Raw genomic sequence first — 17,302 nt, 5'->3', positions numbered from 1 at the left:
CCTTGGTTGTTTTAAGCCACCGCAATGCTGGAGTTGTCTGTTCTGTGTCATAACTCAGCTTCTCCTGACTGATACAGCTCCAAGTGGAGATGTCTGGGAGGTGGCTGCATATAGATGGCATTTCAACCTGTGGGATTAGATGAGGTCACCAAGGGAGTGAGTATAAAGAGCAAAGAAGTCCAAAGACTAAGCCCTGGTCACACACTGTCAATGTGTAGACGTTAGAGAGATGAGGAGGGACAGGTTAGGCAGTGGAAATGCGGGGTGGGGGGCGGGGGGGCCTGGAAGCCGGGCGAAGAAAGTGTAGCAGGCAGGAGGGAGGAGAAGTTTGTGAGGCATGACTGAGAGGGTGTAAATAAGGTGAGGCCTCAGAGTGGCTGTGGCACCTGCAAGGTGGGGTCTCTGGTGACCTGTGAAGGGTGAGGTGAGAGGCTGATGGCATGGGCTTGGAGCCGAAGGGTGGGGGAACTGGAGAGAGGGACTCCGCACAATTTTTCAAGGATTCTGCTGCAAAGAGAATGAGAAATGGGTAAAACCTGGAGAGGAAGTGGGGTTAAGAGGATTTTTCTCTTTTTTTCCCTAGATTAGCACCTGAGGTAATATCTGTTGCCAATCTTCTTTTTTTCTTCTTCTCCCCAAAACCCCCAGTACATAGTTGTATATTCTGGTTGTAGGTCCTTCTGGCTCTGCTATGTGGGACGCTGCCTCAGCATGGCTTGGTGAGTGCCGTGTCCATGCCCAGGATCCGAACTGGTGAAACCCTGGGCTGCCGAAGCAGAGCACGTGAATTTAACCACTTGGCCACGGGGCCACCCTGACTTTTTTTCTTTAAGATAGAAGAAATAACATGTTTGTGTGATGGTAAATAGGTTGCAGTCGAGAGGGAGAATTGCTGGAGCTGCTGAGTAGTGGCATGAGGAATGGGGTCTCGGGCAGAAGGGTTACCCTTAGATGACAAGGTCCATCCAGTAACAGGAGAGAGGGGGGACCAGGCAGAGCTCAAAGGATAGGGTGGGGGGTGTCTGTGGAATTTCCCCCATGACTTCTGCTTTCTCCATGCAGTAGGAGGCTGGTCGTCATGGAAGGCAGGGAAGGGAGAGGAGCTGGAGGTTTGACAGAAGCAGCAAAGGCAGAAAGCCCTCGAATAAGGTCAGGACTGAAGTGAGGAGGTGAGGGTGGGACTGCTGCTTTGGGTGGAAGAGAAACCCCACATGGGAAGCACGTGGACCTGCTGCCTTGCCTGTAGACACTCCCTGAGTGCAGCATGCTCAAAGGGAGGAGAAGGCAGGGTGTCTGGGCTGCTTTCTGCCCTCTCCAGCTTCGGGGAATAAGGTCTCAGAAGGAGAAATGTCAAGAGCAGAGGGTGGGGCTAGAACCAGAAACTGTTCCTCTCTGGCCATATGCCGTCAGGTGGAAGTAGCCCACCATCCACCAGTCAGTCAGTCAACAAACATTTTAGTTACTAAACACCTACTCAGCTCCAGGCACTGAGCAGTTGCTGGGGATATTAAACTACCGTCTTTCCTCCTAGACTAAGTGCTATTTAATGTGACTGAAGCTCAGTCAACGATGAAACTCTGAAGAGGGAGCAAGTCTTTCTGCCCAATAGGAGAGGACAGAATGTCATAGGCATGGGCCTTAACGGGGGAGTGGTCATTTTTATTTTCTTAGAAGAAGGTGGAAAGTGTATTCCTACAGAGGGAACAGCATCAGCCAAGGCACTAAGGTGGGAAGTATTTGACTGTTCTTGCCATGGAGGAGGATACCATCAAGAGCTGCCACTCTGCGTTTGCTGGTCAGATCCTCTCTGTTCCTTGAACACGCATGGCCTTTCCTCATGCTGTTCCCTCTGCCCAGCGCTCTCTGCCTGGCTCTTTGCAGGCTGATTCTTGGTCATCTCTGAGGTCTTATCCCAGTACCTCTGGGCTGTATCTAGAGCCCCTTGGCAGCTGGTGTTCCCGCTGCCTGGGAGGATCTTCCCCCGTCACCTGTGGCTCCCTCCCCTTTGCCTGCCCATTTGCCGCCCAGGAAGCCCCCGGCCAGCCCAGCACATCCTCTCCTCTTCCCCCTCACTGCTTCCCCACCATCCTTCCCCACTTGACATGGTTTCTCTTTTGCTCATTTTTTCTGTCTCCCCTATCGGAATGTAAGCTCCTCAAAGGCAGGCATTCCAGCCTCTTCCGCTCACTTCTGTATCCCCAGGGCCAAATGCCCAGCACATAGTAGGTGCTCAGTAAATCTTTGCTGCATCAAGGAATGAAGCAAGGAAGAGTCACCTGGAAGCGATGTGCTTCCAGGTCAGAGAGACTCTCCCTCTGCCCTCCTCCCACGGTCCCTCCTGCCGGGTCTCTTGCCGTTATAGCCCTCATCACTCTTTGAAGTTACTTGTTTGCTTTTCGTCTCCGCTCATGGAGTAGAGGACCCATGGCGCTGCTTTTCCTGTTGGTCTTGTTTGCAGTGGTTTCCTCCAACATCTAGAAAAGTACCCAGCACAGAGTGAGAACGTAATAAATGTGGAGTGAATGAATGGATGGATGAATGAATGCACATCGTTGCCCAGCATACCTGGAGGCAACAAGGGATCACACTGGGCACCAGGGTTGGTGTATGGGTGGGAGGGGCTGGCCCTTCTCCTTGTTTTGAGGAGTTATGAGAAGTGTCGAGAAGTTTTGAGTTATATTTGAGAAAACGTGTGTAAATGTTTAACATACAAAGAAAAACAATAAATGGTAGTCACCATGTTTATTATCAATATTATTATTTTTATTTGTCTTGTGTAGATGGGGGTTTCATAAAGAAAATCTCTAATTCCTGGCTGTAGCGAAAGGCAGTACAGAGGAGGGTCTCCATTGGGAACCTTAGATGTTTATTACGCAAATCAGGAGGTTTCTTAGGGTTTATGGCTAGGTAGTATAACTGGCCTAAATCTTTTACCAGACCTTCGTTTAGGACCATCCATTGCCTGGGGGAGGAAGCCTGTGCCTGTGGCTCTGGTGTTTGTGAGGAATCACAGCTGGGAGCTGCCCAGTCCCAGAGGTTCAGAGAAACGGGCCAGCCGTTGCTGGCTGGGAGGGATTGTCCCTCCCCACGTACCAACCCCACCTCCGCCTCCCAGACCTGGGACTGGCGGAAGGGCCCGAGACCCCCGATCTTTCCGTCTTGCTGGTACTGGAGTCAGAGGCAGCCTCTGAGACACAGTCACCCCTCCGGTGACTGGGAGGGCCCCCCGTGGAGGGCTGCAGGTTCCTGAGTCCAACCGTAGACTGAATTCTCCAGTATTGCTCATGTGAAAGCTTTTCCATCTGCTTCTATTGAGAAGTGCAAATATGTCTCTGTAGCTGTAGGGAGAAGGTTTCTGTGGAGAAAAATATCATTCAGGAGGCAGAAGTGTGGGCCTGGGGACTGGCAGCTTGCAAGAGAGGTCAGGAGGTGACCCACCCAGCAAGGCAGAAGTAGAAATACATTCAGGGTGGAGGATGGTTAACTCCAGAAGACACCTGGCCTCGGAACCAAGCCCAGGTCTGCGAGTCAGAAGACAGGCAGGGAGGATAAGTGGTGGCTCTGAGCTGCAGACTGGACTGGATGCTGCGAGGTCACCAATGCGGCGGTGAGAGCAGAGAGGTGGGATGAGAGACAAGGCCCCTCTGAACATCCCTCCTGATGCAGTGGCCATGGCCCTCCATCAGCCACTGTTTATTTGTACCCTTTCTTTGCTTCCCCCTTCTCTCCCACCTCAACCTAACTCTACCCCAAGCCTCAGCTGACTTAGGGCAGAAAGGCAGAGAAAGGAGTGCATCCCTTTTGTGGGCTCAGGATCCCCGAGATGGGAAGGAACTGTCTGGACCCCGGACTAGCAGAAACCATTAAACCCTAGGAGACCACGATGGACAAGGGACACAGAAAAACATCCCAGGGTGGAAGGGGGACCAGAAAAAAGACCCTTTGGTCCCAGGCCCACGTTCATGCCGATGTTTGTGAGGGAGGCTCTGCGTGGGAAGCCCCTTTAAGTCAGAAGTCAGAGGCTGAACTTAGGCACCAAATTGGGGATGTCGCCTCTGGAAGGGACATCTGGTGTTTAAGCCTGAGCAATCACACCCCTGAGTTCTTCAATCACGGGAAGACTGATCTCTCAAACCCACAGAGGAGAGGAAAGGAGCTAATCTTTAGTAAGGGGCTGCTGTGTGGTTTATTTGAAATAGCAGATAACGTGCGAGATGCTTTCACAATTTCCTGTTTAACCCCACACCGCCCCTTCCTGTAGGCGTTATTATATCTCTCAGGAAACAGAAGCTAGGAGACGTTGAAACTGACTCAGAGCAGAGATTCAAGCCAAGATGGCTGACTAACAAACCTGTGTTCTTTCCCGCACGAGGGCTCACAAACTCACATGGCTGCAGGGGCCAAGCAAGTAACTCAAGTGGGTGAGGCGGGTAGGGGAGGGGTTGCAGGAGATGCACGAGAAAACCAGCTCGGGTGTGATGAGAAGCGACAACCGCCCCTCGGCTTAATTAGAGGCAGTAATAGGAGCAGAGATGACTGCACAGCCATACAGACATACAAGCCCAATTTTTCCATACATTTTGGCTTTTCAAAAGAAAAGCTAGAAATCTGGATTTTGAATGAAGCTCCTCAGGTTTTGAACATCATTACTTAAAATACTATGCAGGTCAAACAAAATACAATTGTGGGTCAGCTCCTAGCCGTGAGTCACAGTTTTCCAGGTATACTGGTTGGGAGAACATTTAGCTGAATGTGATAGAAACTGGTCTAGGGTAGCATAAGCAAGCAGGAATTTGCTTTCTCATATAACAAGAGGTCTCAGGAGGCAGTCTGAGGCTGACATGGCAGCTCCACAATGCTGCTGTCAGAGACCTGGGGTTGGTTCACCTTTCTGCTCCACTCTCTTGAATTTGTAGCTTTTATCCTCATGTTCACAGGATGGCTGCAGCACTTCCAGGCATCACTTCCTTGTTCCAGCCAGGAGGAAGGCCAAAAAGGGAAAAGTACAAGCTAACAATAGCTTTCCTGGAAGCTCCACCTGGTACACTTTAGCTTATATCCCATTGGCTAGAATTGGTCTCCTAACCATCCCTAACTGAGAGATCCTGGAACAGGGAATATTTTAAACTGAACACATTACTGACCAGGACAAAACTGGGATTTTGTTAGTAACAGAGGGAGATCAGTATTGTGTAATAGTGTCTTTCTCGTTGTGCTAATTTTCTGAGTGACTTTGACTGGTTGGCTCCTGCTGGTAGCAGAAAAGGAGGGATATAGTCCTGTTAACAATTTTGCACTGTTCCCTCCTCTTTTGGGTTTCCGGCATTTGGGATGTATAACCTGTGTTGGTGTTTTTATTGCCCAAATCCTCCTTCCAATAACGACACCTCTGGAGCCTGCCAGATCCTCAGTAATGCTCCTCCACGTGGCAAATTCTAACCCCTCAGGTTGCCTGCTTTTATCTTTTAATATAATCTGACATCAGGTTTTATCCTTCTTTTGTTTTTTTCGTTCATTGACAGACATTTTCCTAAGGATATCTTAATATACATTTAGTTATAATTTATCTATGTTCTTTAGGAAATATTACATCAACTGCCGTTGAGGTTAGTTATCCAAACTATAGAAAACAGGGTGTATCACTTGCTTATGCCACAGTAACAAACAACCCCAAAACCCAGTGGCTTAAAATGACAAAGATTAATCTCTTATCCGTTCACATGTCCATTGTGGGTCGTTATGGATACAGGAAGGGTCTACTCATTGTGGTCACATCCAGGGATCCAAGTCTGATGGAAGCACCGCCATCTTGACATTGCTAGTCACCATACCAGAGGGAAAAGAGGGCTCAGAGGACTTGCATTGGCAAGTAAATGTCACTTTCACTCACAACTTACTGTCTAGAACTGGTCACATGTCCTCAAACAACTACAGGGACCTAGGAATGCAATCCCATCATGTTTGTGGAGGGAGAAGAACCAGAAATATTTGGGAAACAACCGACAAAACACTCAACGCATGTAAGCAAGGCGAGATGGCGGGATCTGTCTGGTTGTAGTTTGCTTGTGTTCTCTCGTGCAGACCTCCATCAGTGAAGCAAATCTGTAGTGGTAGCGGCTCTTGACGAAGCCATTGACCCTTGGGAAGGGGCTTGCTTCAGAGTTGGCATGAGCAGGGAGGAACCTAGAACCTGGCTTTGGCTCTGCAGAGCAGAGCTTCCTATATGTAAAATAAAGGGTGTTCTAAACTCTTCTCTTACCTCAGCCAGTCTCTGATGTCCTCTTCCCCCACAGAATCCCTAGGCCCTCTCACTTGGGAGCCACCTTCAAGGCCTTTCCACCACCGTGCTCTGTCGTGGGAGGTGTGGGGGGGAAGGGGTGGGGCTGTGGCTGGGAGAGAGCTGGAGGCGGGGGAAGGGTTGCCTGAGGGCCAAGCGGAGCCTGAGATGCACCGGCTCCAGCATTCCCGGAGGACAGCAGGTGGGTGGAGTTTCATGTGCACGGAGACAGTCCCAGGACACAGTCCTTTCTTTCTACATGAGGTTGTATTAACAAGGACGCTATTTTGTTCTCCCTGTTCTAGGGTAACTTCCCCAAAATGGTGAGACAGGGACAAAGCTCTTCTCCCCACTCTGGCCTCGGCCCCCAGCTCTAGCAAGCATTTTGCTTCAGTGCCACATTAGTGTGAGAATGTGAGAACTGCAAGTGTCATGGTGGGTATCTTTTTCCCTTCTCTCAGTGAGTGGGAGGAGCTGCGGAAGATGTTAATTCACACACGTCAAAGATGCACACTTTCATCTGGCTGCAGAGAAGAGAAGAACAAAATGCACAGAGCTTTAGACTGATCAATTAACTTACACCCTTTGCAGAGAGGTTTGAAAGAAAAAAAACATTACTAGGCTAAGGAAAGCCTGCCTAGCTTCCAACACTCTAATGCCTTTCTCTACCATAATTACGCCAGGCGTGTTGTCAGAAAAGGACACACCAGCGTCTGCAGGACTCCAGGGCGGGTGGGGGTGTTAAAGCTCCAGGTGGCCCCACAGGCGGAGGCGTTCACAGCCCGGCATTGGTGAGAGTTCTGGTTTAGGTCTTGCATCTATTTGGGGGCTTGCTGTTATGGTGTCCTTGTTTCCTGTGGGGTGGTGCTCTTTTTGAGGCAGTTTACACTGTAAATAGTTGAACTGAATTTGAACACACTGGCACTTACAGCCAAGCGATGTTCCAGGTCTGGGTCTTCAGAGCCTTTGCATGCAAGTGTTTATTGGGAAATGCTCCCAGGAAAAACCACTCGAGATCAGGGAAGTTGGACCAGGCAGGGAAGGAGGCTGGCAGGGGTGCAATGGGCAGCGTTGAATAGCATCTCACGGCTCGAGGGCTCCCGCCTGGCTCAGTCCGACTGGGAGCTCTGGGGTCAGTGTAGGTCACACCTCAGAGTATCCGTATCATGGGTGAAGGAGCCAGGACATTTATTCCTCTGCACCCAATGGTCCCAGGTTAAGGGTTTCCCCAGGAGACCTAAATTCCCAGGCACCTCAGGTGCTCCTGTGGGTGGGCAAAGTGGACTCTCAGTCTAAGGGCAGCAGTCCCACAAAGTGATGCTGGGGCCAGCTGTTGGAGTGAAGGCATGTGGGAACTGGTGTTCACACAGTCGACCGGCATTGACCATGTGTGCTAGAAGTGACCTCAAGTAATTGGCTTAGGTCTGGGAGACCGTCTGGAAAATGGGTATAATAATGTGCCTTCTTCAGGGTACATTAGACAATTGCTTGGACATAGTGAATGCTCACTAAATAATGATATGATTATGCTGAACCATGGCACAAACGTAAACTTCTGGGTCTGCAGCCTATTAGGGTGACCCTCGAGTGGGGATGGGAGCTGTGAGCTCCCTCCCTTCTCCGGCCCCACGGAGGCCATGGCTAATGGTGCATGGGGTGCTTCCCCTGAGCCAGTGTGTGGCCTCTGCATCCTTGCCAGGGCTGAAATCCTGGCAGTCTTTATCAACATCTCTGAGCTGGACTGGAGAGGGAATCATTTGCTGGCTCTGAGGTAGGAGAGTACTTGTCCCAAAGGAGATGGCTGCAGACAGGAGAGCAAAGCCTCAGTGCTTCTGCCTCACGTGGCCCCTGGGAGTGCAAAAAAGCTTGCGATGGTCACCAGCTTTCCAATCCACACCAGCCTCCTTCCTTAGTAATTAATTGGTCCACGTATCTGTCCACTGCCCACCAGCAACCAACTCACATCTTAGCCGTCCTGTCCTCTTCTTTCCACCTTGAGCAGCCAATCACTGAGGTTCTGCATGGTCTCAACCTTTTGCCAAAGATATTTTCACACTGTACCAAAGCCTGTGTGGGCAGGGACCATGTCCTAGTAAGCACTGTGAGGAATATGAAGATGACTAAGACACAGTTCCTGCCCACCTGGGAGTCAGGTTTGCTGACCAAAGAACTCAGCCCATAGAAGCTAGTCAACAAGTGGGATTCCCTGATCTTATCAGGATCCCGGTCATTCACAAGAGTCCTCCACTTCAGTGACAGCTGGGCGAGAACGTTCCACGCTGCTGTGCGACATTGTATGAAATTATGAAATTTGCTGTGGGCCAGGGGCTGATGTGAGGTGCTGTCCTGGAGATTTGCCTCCCCTCTTCCGAATAGGACGTGTTTTTGAACTGGCCCTGTTTGTACTGCGTTATTGCATTTAGGGTATATTAGTGAGGTTCAATTTACTGCTGTCGTCCTTAAATCGCACGGTTGTGAGGAGGTAACAGCAGCTTGCCTGCTTTAGAGCCAAGGGAGAAATAGATGTTACTGGAGATTGTGGACTCTGAGAAGAATGGTGAACAAAAGCGTCTCTGGCTGTTGTCACTTGGCCATGACTTTGGGTGTCTCTCACTGGCAAGTGGAGAATGAGCCTAAGTGTTTGCACCTTCGTGCTTTTAGATCTTGATAAAGGGAGGATCCTTTAGAAGCCTTGTGTGGGAGGAGGGGCGAATGTGCCTGGCAGGCAGAGAGATGGAACGCCCTGGGCGGGTTTCCTGGCCTGGACTGCCTCAGCCGCTTCCAAAGAAGCCGCCTTGCCCACTGAACAGAGCAGATCAATCAGGTTCTACTGCTCAAGAATTTGAACCAAGAGACACAGACTTTGTCTTTGGTGGCGGTGCAGCCTTCTTCCAGGGGCCCAGGCTCACAGCCAAGCGGGAGGGTGAGGGAAGGAGGAGGAAGCGAGAGCTTTAGCTGGCTCTTCAGCGCCTTTTTCTCCCTGGCCCAGTGGGGCCACCGCTACTGTTTGTGTTGTTTTCTCTGGGCAGCTCCTCCCCTCCTGTCAACGTCCCCTCCCCACCCCGTGAGAGGCTTCTGATCGTGGTGACCCCTGACTCGCCAACCTTCCAGGCTTTCTCCACCTCGTCCACCAAAGGCATTTCCACAAACACTTACAGCTCCTGTGTGCAGGGTGCATTCATCCTGGCCATCCCTCTCAGGACTGTCCAGAGCCTGGCTCATAGCAGGAGCTCCACCGGCTGATGAACAAACTATGTGACTCCCTCAAGCCATCATTCTTCCTGTAAATCAGCTGCCACCTGATCAAGGCCCAGAATGGTCACCGCCTACGTCATCCTGAGCAATTCTTGTATTAAAACAATGAGCCACAATCATGTGGAGGAATTTAACCCACTGGTTGATGTGTTCAACTCTGGCCTCTGTTGAGTGTGTGATGACATGTGCCATCTTTTAAAGCTTGTAGAGCCCCTATTGTCCCCAAGTACAAATGCAAAGCATTATGATTACCGTATGTAACAAGACAAGCCCACCTAGGTATGTAACAAGAAGTTTAGTGACCATTAGAACCAGAACTCCACAGTGATGTGCGAGGACCAGCAGCCTCAGATGGCCTGGGAGCTTGGTAGAAATGTACTTTCTTGGGCCTCCCCAGACCTACTAATTTAGAACATGTATTTTAACAAGATCTAACCCCAGCTCACCCCTGTTATTCACTTGCATGTTAAAGTCTGAGAAGTGCTAATTCAGAAGCATGTTCAGCTTCATAAAGAAAATTTCTAGAGTCCCAGATACTTGTCATACTAAGAAAGAAAGGGTAGGGCCTGGCCCGGTGGTGTAGTGGTTAAGTTCCTGTGCTCTGCTTCAGTGGCCAGGGGTTCATGGGTTCGTATCCCAGGCACAGACCTACACGCCACTCACCAAGCCATGCTGTGGTGGCATCCTACATACAAAATAGAGGAAGATGGGCGTGGATGTTAGCTCAGTGACAGTCTTCCTCAAGCAAAAAAAGGAGCATTGGCAACGGATGTTAGCTCAGGGCCAATCTTCCTCACCAAAACCAAATGAAAAAAGGGTAGGATGAGGAGTGGACTTGGCAGACCTATACATCGACAACAAAGGATTGGTACCACGGGGTGGTTCAGACTGTAGGCCTGGCTTCACGTTGCACTGCTTGACCTGGCCTCCTAACCTCCCCAAGATTCAACTTCTTTATATGTGAAATGGGACTAATAACAGCACCTACTCAAGAAAACTGCAGTGGGGATTAAACGAGAACATACATGTAAAAAGCTTGAGACTGGGTCCTTATTACAGGTGAGCTACTATTATTTAGCATCACCAAAATAGCTGCCATCTACTGGATATTCATTGTGTGTAAATACTGTGCTAAGTACTTTAAACCATACTTGGAGGTATTATCATCCTACCAAAGAGGAGACAGGGGGTCAGAGTGGGTCAAGAACTTGGGTTGAGATATTGGCTCCCTAAAGCTAGCAGTGCTCTTTCTCACTAAGTCCCGTTATCTCCGGAGGTCTAGGGAAGAATTATGAGATGCTGAGCAAGGGGGAAAAAAAATTTCTGTGTGTTGTTGGTGTCAGGACACAATGTGACACAGAGTAACCCATGAGTTGCCTGTGCATATCCTTTGCCAATTTATATCTTCCTTATTGCTTTGTAACTAATCCATCCACATGAAGTGCTTTGAACACAAGAAGTGCCTGGTGCTTTGTAAATGTTTAATAAATATTAGGTATAATAAATATTAATAAATCTCGAGTTCTTTAATTAATACCAATAAAGGATACGAATAAATAATACCAATCCGTTTTTTCAATTACATGCATTTCAAATATCTTCTCCCAGTCTGTGGCTTATCTTTTCATTTTTTACGTGTACAAAAGATTTTAAATTCTAATGTTGCCAGATGTATCAGTGTTTTCCTTTGGGAGGTCTGTGCTCTGCCCGTCTTAGTTAAGGACCCTTTCCCTGGCCACGGTCATAAAGATATTCTCTTTTATGTTTTAAAATGTTGCTTTGCTCATTTAAGTCATTTTTTAACTTCTTGATGCTTACTCCCCCCTCCCTCCCCCCACCCCACGCCAGCCGCCCTTTCGAATGTGTTTGGAGTATGTCCTTGCATATGCAGATCGCCTTGTAAAATATGCAGGACTGTCTCGTGTTGGTTTTTTAATTTACATAATGGAATTTTGCTATAAATCTCCTGCTGGCTCCTACTTCTCTCACTCTGCGTGTTGCTCTATAGATTTCTGGTTCGCTCCCGAGTGCTGTGCATGATTCTAAAGTGTGCATTGTCACAGTTTATGCATCTGTTTACCTAGGGAGAGACACGAGCCTGCCTCCAACTCCCTCTCCCCTGCCGCATGAAAACACCATGATAAACCACCTGGAACTTGGTGCCAACTGCGGTGGGTTGATGTGTCCAGGTGTCAGATTGCTGGGTGGTGGAGCCAAAAGATTCTGAATTTTGCTAAATGCTGCCAGAAAGCTGTCCAGAGAGGTGGATCCAGTTTACACCCCCAGCCATGTTGGCTTCTCACTCCCCATGTTTCTAACTTTGCCCTTGTGGTGGGTCTGAGAGGACACCTTGTTTGAATCTGAACTCCTCTGATCCACGCTGACCTGGAACTTCTCTTCACAGGCTTGTCACAAGGCCGTTTGGTCTCCCCTCCTGTGCGCTGCCTGATTACCACTTTCTACTTATTTCCTCTTAAAATTGTTGTTGATTGGTATACTTGAGAGTCTGGATACTTATCCTTGGATTTTTGAAACTGTAAATACCCTATTACAGTCTGTCAGAAGTGTGGTAATTTTCTCCTGTGTCCTTTAACCAGACACGTGATTGTTTAAACACTGTCAAATCGTTGACTGAGCACATCCCATAATCCTGTGGAGACTTCCGGGAGCCGTGTAGAACTCGCTGCTCACAGTGAGCCTGCTCGAGAGGCCAGGCAGCGTGTGTGTTTCTACAGCGATTCCTGTCAGCCGGTGGTCATGGGGGACAGCGAGGACTCGAATCCCTAGCACTTCAGGATTACTGCTGAGGCAGCAAAATGAGCTCTAACAGGAAGAGAAAGGGCTCATGCAGAGACTGCAGGTGCTTGCAGCCCACGCCACCCACTGGGCACCCACTGAAACAGTGAGGGGACATAGACGGTGCACCCAGTGGGCCTGCTTCTGTGCTGTATGCACATTATCCCCTAACCCGGAGATCAACAGAAGGCAAAACACAACACAAAACAAAAAACCCAAAAACTCTTGTAAGCAGGCACGGTTATGCCCCTCTTTTAGCCGTGGAACCAAGAGTTAAGTGAGCTGAAGCAAACTGCCTGAAGTTAGTGGCAGAGCAGTGATTCAAAGACTGCACGTCAGGATTGCCGGGGGCAGTTTGTAAAAGGCAGACTCCACGTCTGGGGTGAGGCTCAGAGGCCTACTTTTCTAACAAGGGTCTGATGTACGTATAGGTGTTATCTATTTCTGTATAACAAATTCCTTCAATACTTGGGAGCTTGCAACAATCTCTCACACAATTTCTGAGGGTCAGGAATCCAGGGTGGCTTAGCTGGGTGGCTCTGGCTCAAAGTCTGTCACAAAATTGCAATCAATGTGTCGTTCATTTTCAAGTTCACTTGTGTTCCTCACTGGCTGTTGGTGACGGAACTGTTCAGTGTCTTGACTGTGGTTGTGGATACACGAACCTACACATGATAAAAATGTATAGAATTCAACACACACACACACACACACACACACACACAAATGAGTACAAGTAAAACTGGGGAATCTGAACAAGATCTGTGGCTGTATCGATGCCAACATCCTGGTCGGGATGTTGCGCAATAGTTCTGCAAGATGTTATAAGTGAGGGAACCTGGGCAAAAGCTACACCAGGTCTCTCTGTGTTATTTCTTACAACTGCACGTGGATTTACAACAATCTCAAAATAAAAGGTTTAAATAGAAAAAGACTTAGGCAAGAATAGTCATAGCAGCTTTATTCATAATTGCCTTGAACTTGAAACCATCTCAAAGCCCATAAAACCAAAGAATGGATAAATGAATTGAGGTATATTTGCACAGTGGAACAGTATAAAGCAAGATGAAGGAAGTACCACTATATGTAACGTGAATGAATGGCACATTGTGTGGAGTGAAAGCAGCTAGGCACAAAAAAGTACACACAGTAGGAGTCCTTTTATATAAACACAAACCCGGCAAAAGCAGTCTATGCTGTTAGGAGTCAGGAGAGTAGTTCCCGTGGTGAGGGAGTCCTGACAGACAGACACAAGAAGGGGTCTCTGGAACCCTGGTGATTTTCCCTTCAGTCATCTGGGTGCTGGTTCCATGAGTATGTCCTGTTTGGGGAAGTTCATCAAGTTATATATTTAGGATATGTGCACATTTCTGAATGGGTGCATCAATAAGGTTTAAGAATATTTGGCATTTAATGTATTAATACCTGGTATTAATTGAGTGCTACGTGCCAGGCTTTTAGCCACTTTACATGTGTTGTGTCATTTAAGGTTCTGAGGAAGTTTCTGTTATCATCCCCATTGTACAGATGGGAAAACTGAGGCTAAGGGAAGTTGTTTTTCTAGGGTCACCCAGCTGCCCTGTGAGAGGCCTGGAGGTCACGGATGCTCTTAATCACCTGGGGTTCCTACACAAGGCCAAGCCCTCGGCAGCATCATTGAAAATGGACCTGCTCACTCAGCAACAAATGATTGCCCTGGTAACACCAAACATGGCCCTTTGCCCAAGTGAGGGGGACCCCTACAAAGAACACTTGTGAAATTCAAGCACTTTATCTTTTCCTGAAAGCCAGGGCAGGCCCAGGGTAGGGGATGAACTGTTGTTAATTGATAAACACTGTAATTAAGTAGGGAGGCCTCAGTTTAAACCACCAGGATTGTAGTTGACCACGGAAGTGTGAAAATGACCGTGATTAATGAACTTGCTAATAGGGTTTTCCTGTTAATGACATTCTTTTATGTTTTAGTGGGAGCACATGTGGTGACTGCAAATCAGCGAGCAAACCAATGTAACTTTTTCTTGAGTTGTTTCCAGTTTCTACCTGGGAGTCCCATTCTGCTGGTGGTGAAAATTTTAATTTTAGTCGATTCAGGGCTTTTTTTCTTCCCCCTTGTCCCTGGTCAGAGTGCCAAGCGTGACAGTATGCGGTGTCCAGTCCTCGGTGCTGGTGGGGGGGGTGTCTGGTTCCTGATTGTCATCTGTCCGCAATGGTATTCCTCTGTTGTGGTATTCCTCCAGCTGGATGACGCCCTCCAGATGTGACAACACACACTGACATTCTGCCACACTGGCATGTCCCGTGACGTCCTTGTCCTTCCATGGTTTCCACTCCTCCCCTGAACTGCTATGTTCTTGTGTTGGTCACAAGGCTTTGCCGCTGGTTGCTCTTGTCTCTTCCTTCAGTGCCCTCACAGAGGGGTTTAAGGATATTTAGCTACCCCGACTATCCTGGATGCCATTGGTGCCCCACCCAGAACACTTTCTCTGCACTGGTACACGCGTTCCCCTGGTACTTGAGCACTGGAAGCTAAGCGTTCACAGCTGCCCTCCCCACGAATTGCCCTTGGCCCATGAGAGGCACCTCACCTGGGGAGGGGAAGCCAGGTCTTCCTCCTCAGAGCGGCCCACAGCCAATACTGATTGATGAGAGTGGACAAACGGTGCCCCCTTGCTTTAAGGTGGTGTGAGGTTCTTTCCCCTGACACCAGATACACTGTCTTTTCCAACACCGATTCTGCAATTCTCCAGCACCAATAGGGTGTCCAACAATTCAATTCAGTTCTCACACTAACGCCCTGGAGCCAGACTCCACAGGCTTAAGTGTTCGATTCACAAGACTACCCTTATTTCAGACTCCAACTTCAAATGGAGAGTCCAGGCCACTCTCACTCCTGCCTGGCCTACTACAAATTTAGGGGCTCCCACGACACCTCCCTCAGGCTCAGTAATTTCCTAGAATGACTCACAGAACTGAGGAAAGTGCTTTACTTACTATTACTGGTTTATTATAAAAGGACATAACCCCAGAACAGCCAAATGGAAGAGATGCACATGATAAGGAAAGGGCTTAAGAGGTGTGGAGCTTCCATGCCTCTCCAGGCTGCCATCCTCCAGGACTTCGATGTGTTCACTAAGCTGGAAGCTCTCCACCCCACCATTTAGGGAATTTTGTGGAGGTTTCATAACGTAGGAATGACATTAAATCACTGGCTGTTGATGATTCAACTTAATCTCTAGCTCCTCTCTCCTCCCTGGAGGTCAGGGGGTGGTGGGGTGGTGGTGGTGGGCTGAAAGTTCCAACCTTCTAATCATGGCTTGGTCTTTCTGGTCCCCAGCCTCCATCCTGAAGCTATGAGGGTCCCAGTGACCAGTCATCTCATTAGCATACCAAAGACACTCGTCACTCCGCGGCCTCTCAAATCCCTAGGCTCTCACTGTTTCTATTGGTTAGGGTGCCTTGAGCCGCAAATAAGAAAATCTAACACAAACCAGCTTAAATAATTTCTGGATTGCTCAACTGGAAGCCCAGAGGATGGGTGGGCCTTAGGGCTCAACCAAATACAGTCAGATGCTCTGCAGAATGGTTATACAAGTTTACACTCTGACCTGATGGCTTAAGGGTTCTCATTTTTTGATATCGTCACCAGCACTTGGTATTACCTGCCTTTCTAACCTCAATACTGTTTTAACTTGCGCTGTTTTGAATTCTGAAGAGATTACTCTTTTTGTCACATATAGTTAGCCAGTTCATTCCTTCTCAAGTGAGTTACCCATTCATAGCCTTTGCAAATTTTCCTGGTGTACTTCTTGCCCATTCCTTACATATTCTAGGTCAGGGTCAACAAACTTGTTCTGCAAAGGGCTAGATATTAAATATATCTGGCTTTGAGCGCTGTAGGGTCTGTCACAACTACTCGACTCTTGCTGGTGTAGCACAAAAGCAGCCATAGACAATAAATGAATGGGCATGGCTGTGTTCCAATAAAACTTTATTTACAAAAACAGGCAATCAGCTGGATTTGGCCCCATGGGCTCTAGTTTGCCAACCCTTATTCTAAATATTAATCCCTTCGTTTTAGACAATGCAAAATCTTCTCCAAGTCTTCACCCAGCTGTTAGCTTTGTTAAACAAAATTTTTAAACAAAATTCTTAGTTTTGATATAGTCAGATTCAGCCAATTTTCATCTGAAGGTTGCGGTTTTTTGGATTATGTTAAGACACTTTCGTCACCCCAATAACAAAAATATTCCACTCCTTTCCTTCCTATTAACTCCTTATTTCTGCCAGCTCGCCCTGAGGCCCTAGATTTGTCAGGTGTTCCCATTTGTGTGTGATGTGGGATGTGGCTTTATTTTTCTCACTCTCCTCACACCAGCAGTCAAACCAACCATCCTGTCCCCACGGATTTGTAGCAGAGGGAACCTTTAATTGGAAACAAGAAAGGATAAGTTGAAGGCTTACCTCTCCACCCAAATGCTGGCCCTCAGTGCTCGCCCTTCTCCTCACGTCCAGCTCCACTAACCTCCTTCTGTTCCCCTCACACCCACGGCCGCTGGCCTCAGGACCATTGACAGGCTGTTTCCTTTTTGCCTGGCGGGTACTTCCTCATGCTTCAGGTCTCACCTCAAATATCAACTCCTCGCCGACGCCTTACTTGAATGAACACCTTCTCGTTTACTCTGTTATTTAACCCACTTGGAAATTACAGCGTTCATTTGTTAACTGTTTATTGTCCATCTGCCCCTATTACACTGTGAGTTGTAGGCATGGCAGAGACCTGAACTGCCTCTTTCATCAGTCAGTGCCGCCTGGTGCCCGACACATAGGAGGCCTGATTTATAGTTCCCGGAAAGAACAAATGAGCAAGTTGACTTGATTTTTCAGAGGCAATGGGTCATTTGAAGGCCCAGGCACTGTCTAATACATGCTCTTACCCTCTCTGACAATGCACAGAATTAGAATTAAGGTTTGTCC

This window comes from Equus caballus, chromosome 16 (assembly GCF_041296265.1).
Source record: "Equus caballus isolate H_3958 breed thoroughbred chromosome 16, TB-T2T, whole genome shotgun sequence".
Taxonomy (NCBI): domain Eukaryota; kingdom Metazoa; phylum Chordata; class Mammalia; order Perissodactyla; family Equidae; genus Equus; species Equus caballus.
This window is presented reverse-complemented; position numbering follows the sequence as displayed.